Raw genomic sequence first — 10383 nt, forward strand, 5'->3', positions numbered from 1 at the left:
ACTACATGAAGTAAGTCAGAATGAGAAAGACAAATACCATTTGATATCACTTATATCTTGAATCTAATATACTGCACAGACTCACAGACATTGAAAAACTTATGGTCTCTGGAGGAGACAGTTTGGGGGCTGTGCTTGGGTTATCGGATGGAAATCCTATGAAATTGGATTTTGATGATCATTATACAACTACAGATGTGATAAATTCATTTGAGTAATAAAAAAACTAATATATAGCACAAATGAAACTATCTACAGAATAGAAACAAACTCATGGACTTGGAGAATAGACTGTGGTTGCTAAGAGGGAGGGGAAGGGAGCGGGATGGACTGGAGTTGAGGATTAATAGATGCAAACTTTTGCATTTGGAGTATATAAGCACTGAGATCCTGCTGTATAGCATGGGGAACCAAATCTGATCACTTGTGATGGAACATGATGGAGATAATGTAAGAAAAAGAATGTATATATATGCATAACTAGATCACTCTGCTATACAGCAGAAATTGACAGAACATTGTAAATCAGCTACAATAAAAAAAATTTAGGAGTTCCCGTCATGGCTAAGTGGTAACAAATCCAACTAGTATACATGCAGGTTTGATCTCCGGACTCCCTCAGTGGGTTAAGGATCTGGCATTGCCAAGAGCTGTGGTGTGGTCACAGACACAGCTCTGATCCCATGTTGCTGTGGCTTTGATGTAGGCCAGCAGCTACAGCTCCGATTTGACCCCTAGCCTGGGAACTTCCATATGCCATGTGTGCAGCCCTAATAAGTTTTTAAAAAATAGGTGAAGAGCTATCATATGGAAGAAAGCCCTCTGCTTAGGCAATGCCATCCATGCTTGTGGCTTTATATAGATTTCCCTTGGCTGTTGACTCTCAAAACTATACTTCCAGACTGGGTCATTCTCCTGAGCTTGAGCTTTCTTAAACCTCGCCACCTGGACTTTCTTTACAAGCCCTCAAACTCGACGTGGCTTTGATCAAACTATTACTATTCCTATTTTCACAGATAATGAATCTTAGGTTCAAAGAAATTAAACAATTTCCCATGGGTTCAAGTAAATAACTTAAACCAAATCTGTCTGACTCTAAAGTTTATGATCTTTTTATTTTTGTCATGCTGATTCTACAATATTAGTGGGAAAAACAAACTATAACATTATATATCTATTTTGTATCTCTGAAACAAAGTAGCAAATTTCACAGGGGAGTTGTTTCTTCCTGAAAAATAAATCTATCCTAAATGCTCTAATCCTAAATTTGCTGGATTATGTTTTCAAAAATAAATCCCTGGCAATATCAGGGGAGAAATTATTAAGTGGAAGAAGTTGGAAAAGTCTCTTCCCATCTCTGGATCATAGCTTCATATTCTTCAAAAGAGATAAGATTGTCTGGACTTTGAAGACCTTTACATCCTCTTATAGCTGTGCCATTGAGAGAGTCTATGGAAGACAGCATTCCGTATAAGGTACAGACATTATGAATAAACAGTCATGCCATTTAGCCTGTGTAATAGTTCAGCTGCCTTCCAACACCATCCTCCAGGACCTGCTGGACTAGAGACTGATCATATATCTTCATGATATTCTCATCTACTCCAGGCACCCAGCCCAGCATGACGCACTTGTCCACATAGGCTTGACTTGCCTCTGGCAATACCAGCTCTTTACTCAACTGGAGAAGTGATCAGGTAAAAATTAGAAATTCTGTAACATTTTTCCTTACATAGGGTTCTGATGTGCTTCCCCAAAGTTATTTACTAGTTGCATGACCTTGGACAAGTCACTTAACCTCTCTGAGCCTATGTTTTCTCATCTGTAAAGGAAATGCTAATAATACATAATTCACCTGATTGTTGTGAAAATTAAGAAATAATGTGTGTAAAAGCACCAGGCATACCCTAGGTAATTAGTAATTGTTCCTTTCCTTCATCGTCATCCTTGGCTGGGCCACACCAGATAACCCCAGGGTTTCCTTGGATTCACCACTTATTATCAGGGTTTACCTTATTCCTCTCCTTTCTGATCACCACCTCCTCCATCAAGCAAAGAACATTCAATAAATGCTCATGGCAATTCTCTCTATCCTTTGAACTATAGCAATTAATGTTGCAATTGATATTTGTAGCAACACTTAAATCCCTAATAAGTAGTTAGCGAGCTTTTGCTTAAATGTCTCTTAAAATAGGGAATTCGTTTCCTTCCGACCCAGCCCATTTCATCTTCAGTCAGTTCTGCTATAGTTTCCATCTAACAGTCCTAATTCTGTCCCTTGGGGTCACATTTTACAGATAAAGTAATTTTTCTTATGACACCCTGTAGATATTGGAAGACAGCAATCATGCCCCACTCTGCTCTCCAGGCTTCTCTTAACCTCTGTTTTGTCTTTTTCCCTCTTTAAAAGATAATTGCCATAACCAAGCACAGTACTTGAGGTGTGGTTCTACAAACTCAGAAAAGAGTGGTATAATCACCTCCTTTATTCTAGACTCTATACTTCTATTAATGAAGCTTGTGTTTCCATTGACTTTTTGGCAGCCATATGAAACATATAACCATTATGAAGAATTGCTAATTTTTAAAAATTTATGAAAAAATTATGCAAGATGTAACACTTATTCTTATCAAATTAATTTTATTGTTTTTGAACCACTTTTTCGGTCTAATAAATCCTCCTTGGATTCTAGGTTCTTTCATCCAGTTTGTATACTTTCCCTCCCACTTCAGTTCTCTTAATATTTGATGAGCATACTTTTCCACATCTCCATCCAAATTATTAATTAAAATGTTGAAACCAAGACAGAGCCAGGTACAAAGCCCTACAACTCACCACCAAGGATCTCTCTTTGCAATAGTGAAGCTCAACCTTTTTCCTGCCTTTAACATAACTGAGTGCCATTCCTACTACCCATTCACATCAATCACACTAGCTCACAAGACATCAGAGATACACAAGGAGAGGCAGGCTTTCTAAAGGAAAGTACTTTAAAGGGGGGAAAGTCTATGAGTTTTGGAAAGATCTTCATCCACGTATTTTTGATAAACCCCTCAGAGAACTGTCTTCACCCCACATCACCCCCACCACACACACACACACACATACACACACACACTTAAGAATTCTGGCTTCAGAGAAACATAGAATCAATCATTAGCACCCTTTGTAAGTGGTTTCCTCATCTGTATGATGGAGCTAATAACATAGAGCTCATAAGGCTATTGTGAGGATTAAAGGATTAATGCATACAAAGTACTTAGGACAACCTGGCACATATAACACTCAATAAATAGTAGTACTTAAAAAAAACTATTTCAGAATCTAACTAGGATCAATGTTCCAGCTTATATTTCCTCTATCTTGTTCACCAGGATGTCATAAAAATAAAAAACTTTGTAATGAGCCTTGCTGCAATATAAGGACACTGTAATCATCACATACTTGTATTTATTAGTCAAATGGCCCCTATCAAAAAGGCCACATTCACAAGACCACAAATCTAAATACAAGACACAGCTTCCTAATGGGGAAATTATGGCCAAAAATGCATTGAAATTTAATTTTTCAAGCTCAGGCTCTACTGCCTGGCCTGGCTCGCATCCCCTCACTTGTGAATGACAGAATCAGGACCTCCACATTCATGAAGGTCCACGTCATTTCCCTTTCTGTTTCTCCTTTACCTGGTCCTGCTGTTTTTAGGGAGGGTGACAAATCCAGGTAAGGAAATCCATGTTTGCCTTGTAATAAAATAATTTCAAGACATTTGTGGCTAAAGAACAGTTTGTGATGTACTCGATGGGCCACACCTCTCACCCACATTTCTGAAATGACCTCCTCATCTTCCATCTCCCACCTTTGGTCACATAGTTTGTAATGTTGCATACCACATCTCAGGGCTTCTGGTGGCCACAGGTCCAGGATGAAGTAGGAAATGAATCTGGAACTAGAGATATCTGTGAGTCTGCAATACTGGAAGCTATTTTATGCTGTGGCTTTTGTGGGTGTCATTTTAATGATAATCAACTTATTATAAAAATAACAATTGCTCACATCTATATTGCGCTTTATAGTTTAAACAATACTTCATGAACATTTTCTCCTTTGCACCTCAAAATAGTTCAATAGCTTCATTTGGGGACAACGTTGTTGACAATTTTAAGAGAAACTGTATGTTAAGCTAAATCATGCATTATTTCCCCTATACTTACACAAAATAATCCCTGCCATGCAGTCTAGTTTAATCAAACAAAAATGTTGAATGGCAACTACTTTGTCCAAAAAGGTATTAAACATTAAGGTTTTACTATTTTAGAGCAGACGCTATTTACTTTATTTTGCAACTGAAGAAAACAAGTCTTTGGGAGGTTAGATAACTTGCTCAACATCTACATAGCAAATAGCAGAAACAGGATTCAAAGTCTAAATTATCTATCTGATTCCAAATCTTCTATTTTTATTCTACTTCAACATTTGCAAGTGCCATTCAACTGTCTTCACTAAAATGGCCACCATCCTCCCCTGTGAAGAAATAGGCAGTGGCTAAGTGAATTCATCTTCCTAAAAGATATCTTTCAAATTACAGGATCCTAAGCCAAAAAAGGATCACAAAAGGATTAGTTTCCTTCCCAGGCAGCTAACTTCCTACAACATTCTAGTAATCCTTTCTCTTCTACCTTACAGTTAAGCAGCCATTGAACCTCATCCATTTGCAGAAAAGATATTGAGACATATTGCACCAAACCAGAGTTCCAGCTCCACCCTCAATCTTGCAGCATTCTGTCACTCATCATCAAATTGTCTGTCCTGCCCACTGTCCCACTACAGAGATTTTGCATAAATTAGAAATGTTATAGTCTATAAAAATATCATTTTTCATCCTCATTTTTTTCAATCCTTACCCTTCACAATGCAGTCCCCACAAAGAACAGAAAGAAAACCACCTGGCAGAAATAGCAGACAACACAAGCCAATTTCTACTTCAGCAATGAGGAGATAAACATTCCCACAGGTAAGAAATTAGACACTGTTCTCAACCTACCACTTTTTCTTTTATATCACTCTAAAAACCTTCAAGGTATAGTCCTTAATATAATTAAATGAGTCACTCACTTCTTGTCTTACCTATTATAATTAGCTCTTTTCTTCAAGATTTAACAGTTCCTGCTTTAGAGCTAAATAACATCCCTAAACAGCAAAAAGTATCATGACCACCCAGAAAGGTTGTCATTCATGGTTTAGATCTCTAAAAGTTGTTACCTGAAAGGAGGCCAAATACAAAGAATGCCCCTAGGGGCTGGCTTTAGGTAACACTGGGGCCTCATACAATCCAGTCTCAGCTCTAGCAGTATGGGCTGGCTAGATGGTACTAGCTCCCATACTGCTTACCAGACATTCCAAGGCAGAGCCCCAAATACTGAATTATCTCCTCAAAATGGCCTCTCACCTCTCAAAATAAATAGGTTTGGGTGCAATTTGTCTCTTGTGGGCCTCCCCTCAATCAACCCTGACTCCTCTACTTTCCTGTCTCAGTTGATCTATTTTCTTTTCTAGTCCTCAGCTCAGTTTCAACTTCTGTTTAAGTACCTGATTCCTTGCTTTGGCTCAGATCAGCATCGTCTTCAGCCATCTTCCTGGGTTTACCGACCTCAGGCTCCAGCTCGGCAGAACTAGCTTAAACTGGTCAAAATAGATTTGAACTGGTCAGAACTGATTTCCTCTTGTGAGAAAAATTTGAACCGGTCAAGAAAAATTTCTGACCATTTTAACCACATTTGAGCCAGTTTTACATTGCTAATGCAAGAATAAGCCACTGAAGGGATCAAGATGAATCAGGAAAGAGATGAAGCAGCTTCAGTCTGCTTAGAAGACCAGTGGGGGGGGTGTACAAAATGGACCTTATGCTAAGGACCATACCATTTGTAGCGGTGATGCTAGAGGGGGGATCAGAAAGGACCTAATTGTCTGTGAGGTAGGATCAAACCACTGTAGACCCCGGGGGAGGAGCTAAAAGAAACTGATGCTTAATGACGCAGGATCAAATCATTGGCATGAGACAGGAGGGGGAAAGATGCTGATGCTCTCCAGACAGGCTCAATCCATGGAAATGTATAGAGGGCTGAACAGATATACTTTTACATAAGGTGTTTCAAACCACCCTGGGGTCCTGATGGAAGAAGAAGGGAGAGTAAGAACACAAAGGGCCTAGTAGTTTGTGGGACAAGATCAGGCTACTGTGGAGGATTTGCAGAAAAGGAATACTCTTCTAAGAAGCAGGATCAAACCACTGTGGGAGGGAGGGGAGCAAAAAGAAGTTGAAATTTCCTGAAGCAAGTTTAAATTCCCTTTAGTAAAGTAAAAATGTATATGATATTCTGTAAGGCAGAATCAAACTTTGTTTTTATCAATAATAAAGGGTATTTTCATTTGCTCTTTACTCTGCCCTGACGGTTGGGTCAGACCATCTTCCCACAAAGGCCTCTTGGTAATTCCTTCCTGCCTCTGATGGTTGCTAGGCAACAGTGTAGCCGCTGCCTAATGAACCTTGCCCTTTTGACATTAACTCCTGGATTTCTGGAAGGGAAATGATATGTGCACACATTCAAAAAATGATGAGCAAATTGATACAATATCATCAAATGCTATGTGGGGAAGAGTGGGAGACAACCACGCAGACTTTCAAAAATAAAAGGAAGACAGCAAGCAGTTAGAAAATGATAACTATGTGTAGGAAGCAAACTCATAAAAACACAATCCTATTGACTTAGAAAGCATCAAATCCAAGCCTCTATAAGACCTTTGAGTTCTTCTATGATATCCCTAACCAGTGGTGCGAATACCTTTGGTGAAAAATGAGTAATTCTAACTTCCTGGGAAATCTCTTCCATTTCTCTGTAATTCTGATTTTTTTTTTTCTGCCAGCTCTCTCCCCCATAGTTTCCACCCAGTAGTCTGGTCCTGTCTCCTAGAGCAGAGGTTGGCAAACTTGGGCTTGCAGGCTATATCCAAGCCACTGCCTATTTTTGTGCAGAATGTGAGCTGAGAATGTTTTTACACTTTTAAATGGTCAGAAAAATCAAAAGAAAAATATTTTATGATGTGAAAAAATTATATGAAATTCAAATTTCTGTCCTTAAATAAATTTTTTTTGGAACACTTTCATTTACAGGTTACCTATGGCTGCCTTCCTACTACCATGGCAGAGTTGAATAGCTGTGTCAGAGCCTAAAATATTTATTATCTGGCTCTTTACAGAATAAGTTTCCTGACCCCCCAATCTAGAGCAACAAAGAATTAGTTTTCAATAGGACTCTGCTTAAGTAGGAATGTAATAGGAATGCTAGATATGAAAGAAAATGAAGAGACCTCACAAAGAGTCCCACATTCTCAAAGAGAGGGAGGGGACTGGTGCCAAAATCCTCTGAGCCCATAAATAACCTGTAGTCACTTCTCATGGTTTCTGAGATACCAGAAAGATACCAGGAGATTTAGCCTGTATGGAATTACTGGGAGTCTTCAAGAAGAGTGGAAGAACAGATGGAAGGGAAGATTGGGATCAGTGTGAAAGGCCTTGAACACCAAATACTTGGCCATCCAGATATTTGGCCAAATGCCTGGCCATCCTGAAAGCAATGGAAGAGTCAGATTTCAGATAGGGTTGAGCAACAGGGTCAAAAAAAAGACTTGAGGAAGATGATTCATGCTTCCAGACATTGCTCAAGTTCTATTCCAGCTCTAGACAAGTTGCAGTGGTTTGAGTTCATGTCATTCAAAACAGGTTCAGAAACATCTCAATACAAGTATCCTAGTCTGAATGCAATCTGGTTGGAGGCCAAAATCTGACAGTAAATCAGAGATATATTTTGGGTCAGTTTCAGAGGATTTCTGCTTAGGGGCATAAGAGAAATTTCATCACATGTTTATCCAATTCTTACCTGCTTTTCAGAATCCAACTCAATCCATATCTCTCCCAGAGCTCTTGCCCTCCTCTAAACTCCTTCACACTTCTTTGTGCCATTCATGTGGCCCTCACTGTACCCTGTCTAGTACTAAAAGCATCTCTGTGAAAATGGCCTGATTCCTCAGAAGGATCTTGAGATCCCAGAAAAAAGGGGGGAGGCGGGTCCTAAGGGATACCTTTCTGTGTTCCCATGGTATCTTATTGGTTGGTTGGTAAGGATATTATTGATCTAATGATCTACTGGTCCCTTAATGTGAGGGGGCCCCCAAGTGGGGGCCTCAGGCACTTTGGGGACCGTGTCAGCTCTAACCGCACAAACACCTTCCTAGAATAGATACCCTGAGAAGGGATGAGGTATAGTGATATATTCTGGCCAATCCTTAGCTGCAATGACCAAGCAAAATGCAAATAGCTCTTCTGGCCCTGATACCACAAGGACCCCAGCTCCCCATCCTTCCTGCCTCCATGAGAGCAAGGCTGAATGCCCTGGTTAGGAAGACAAAGCTCTGGCTGCCAGGCATCAAGTCCCATTTTCCATGGCCTCTGTTGATCCTGGACCCAGCCTTCAGGCTGGACTCAACAGATTCAGGATGAAAATAGGCCCTTGGCTGGGAAGATTGGCTTTCCACAAAGTGCTCTTTCCCCCAACGGCCAAAGCAAATGCCGCCAACCAGGGCTAAAAGCCAGCCAGCCGCTCCCGACCTCTGCCGGCCAGCACCAAGGAGGCCCTGAGTCAACAGCACATGGACAGGTCTGCTATTTCATTCCTTCTCATTCCTCAAACATCAAATTTACCTTCAGTTAATCTAAACAACCAAATAGAAATAAAATCAGCTCTAGCCACTAGGAAAATGTCAAAGATCCCCCATGAAGCTAAATTGCTGAGAGTTAGAGAGTCGGCATAGCCCTTACCTCCATTCTCCTCTACCTCTCAAGGGTGCCCAAGCATACAGACCACTTTCTGGAGTCTCTCTGTTTAAATTGCTTTCATCTCCTCCCTTAGGAAAGAGGAAGGCAGTATGTAGGAATGCTCTGTCTGTACCTACTGTTCTTGCTGGCTCACAGGCCAAGCTAAGACTCAAAACAGAGTTCAACCAATCATTTTTTTCCCTGAAATAAGTAGCTAGCCTCCCCTCATAATGATGGGGCAGGGGTCAGGTTTCAGATACTAGCCAAGAGGAACATGGAAAGAGGAAGAAGAAGAAGGGAAAATAAAAGGAGAGTGGAAGAGACCAGACAAAGGCAATTATTATTATTATTTTTTAATCTGACATACTGAAGTCTCTTCTGAAGAAGTGACTTTGGGCTGATGAGTGAGGATAGAGGAGTGGGAAAATCTTGGCAAAGCTAGAAAATGGCACTGCTTTGAGAATGAAGTTTTTTGCTTTGTTAACACAGAAATTACTCTCCCCTCCCAGACTAGGGAGAGTTGCTGCTGACTTAGAAGAAACCTGAGACTAGAAGGGATTACTAACAAACAGGAAGGCATCTCCCCTCAGAGATATGCAATATCTGAGTTAAACAATTGGGTCAACATCCTCTTTGGTACCAAGGTCCCTTATAATAATAATCTAAGACATTTTACAATAATAATAAATATCTCCCTTATAATAATAATCTCAGACATTTTACAATAATAATTAATATCTCCCTTATAATAATAATCTCAGACATTTTACAATAATAATAAATATCATATACTTAGCAACAACTATGTACCAGGCAATGTTCTATTCCCAAACTGTGAACCAAGGCACCCCAAGGTACCATAGCCAACTCACAGGAGTAATGTAAGAGATTTTAAATTTGAGGAAAATACAGCACATCTGTTGGACATGACATGAATTAGTACTATTAAATTTTTTGCACCTAATTACTTAAAAAACAGAAGTATTAAATATTTCTTCTGGCTTAGGGGTGCTGTGAAAACAATTTCAAGACAATTACACTAAGGGAACAATGAACCAAGAGAATTTAGGAACTTTTGCTATATGTATTACATGGATTATCTCATATAATCCTCAAATTTTATGAGATAGATCTTAATACTATTCCCATTTTATAGAAAAAGAAACTAAGGTTCTAAGAGATGAAGAGATGAAGTAGTTTGCTCAAGGTTCCTAGCTAAGCCATGGCAAATCAGAAGTGAGAACCTAGATGTGGCAGACTTCAGAGGCCATGCTCTTAAACCATTCATAACACTGCCTTCCCATAAATAGCTTTGTCCATTATTCTCATTTCATAGGCAGGCTGTGAAGAATGCCTTGGTAGAACAAATGATCTTTGTGTTATGGAAATAGTGTTACTATTCTCAAAGTCCAGAATTTAGTCTTTAAGTCAACACACATACTATGAGAGGCATAGGAAAATTGATGCTATTTAAAATCAAGTATTAAACAAATATGAAACATAAGCTGAAATT

At 39.5% G+C, this 10383-nt stretch overlaps 2 long non-coding RNA genes across 2 annotated transcripts; one reads left to right on the forward strand and one right to left on the reverse strand.

The window, feature by feature from the left end:
• Positions 1–222: 222 nt before the first annotated feature.
• Positions 223–5874, forward strand: LOC146394665 (uncharacterized). Its single transcript, XR_014835661.1, has 2 exons — positions 223–621; positions 793–5874. It is a non-coding gene; the product is annotated as an uncharacterized LOC146394665 (long non-coding RNA).
• Positions 2640–5873, reverse strand: LOC146394666 (uncharacterized). Its single transcript, XR_014835648.1, has 2 exons — positions 5588–5873; positions 2640–3947 (listed from the first exon to the last, which is right to left on the reverse strand). It is a non-coding gene; the product is annotated as an uncharacterized LOC146394666 (long non-coding RNA).
• Positions 5875–10383: the final 4509 nt, after the last annotated feature.

The sequence above is a fragment of the Sus scrofa genome, chromosome X, assembly GCF_054392235.1.
Source record: "Sus scrofa isolate SSC_HxYL_T2T_F1_AM1 chromosome X, Sscrofa_HxYL_maternal_Yorkshire_Landrace_v2.0, whole genome shotgun sequence".
Taxonomy (NCBI): domain Eukaryota; kingdom Metazoa; phylum Chordata; class Mammalia; order Artiodactyla; family Suidae; genus Sus; species Sus scrofa.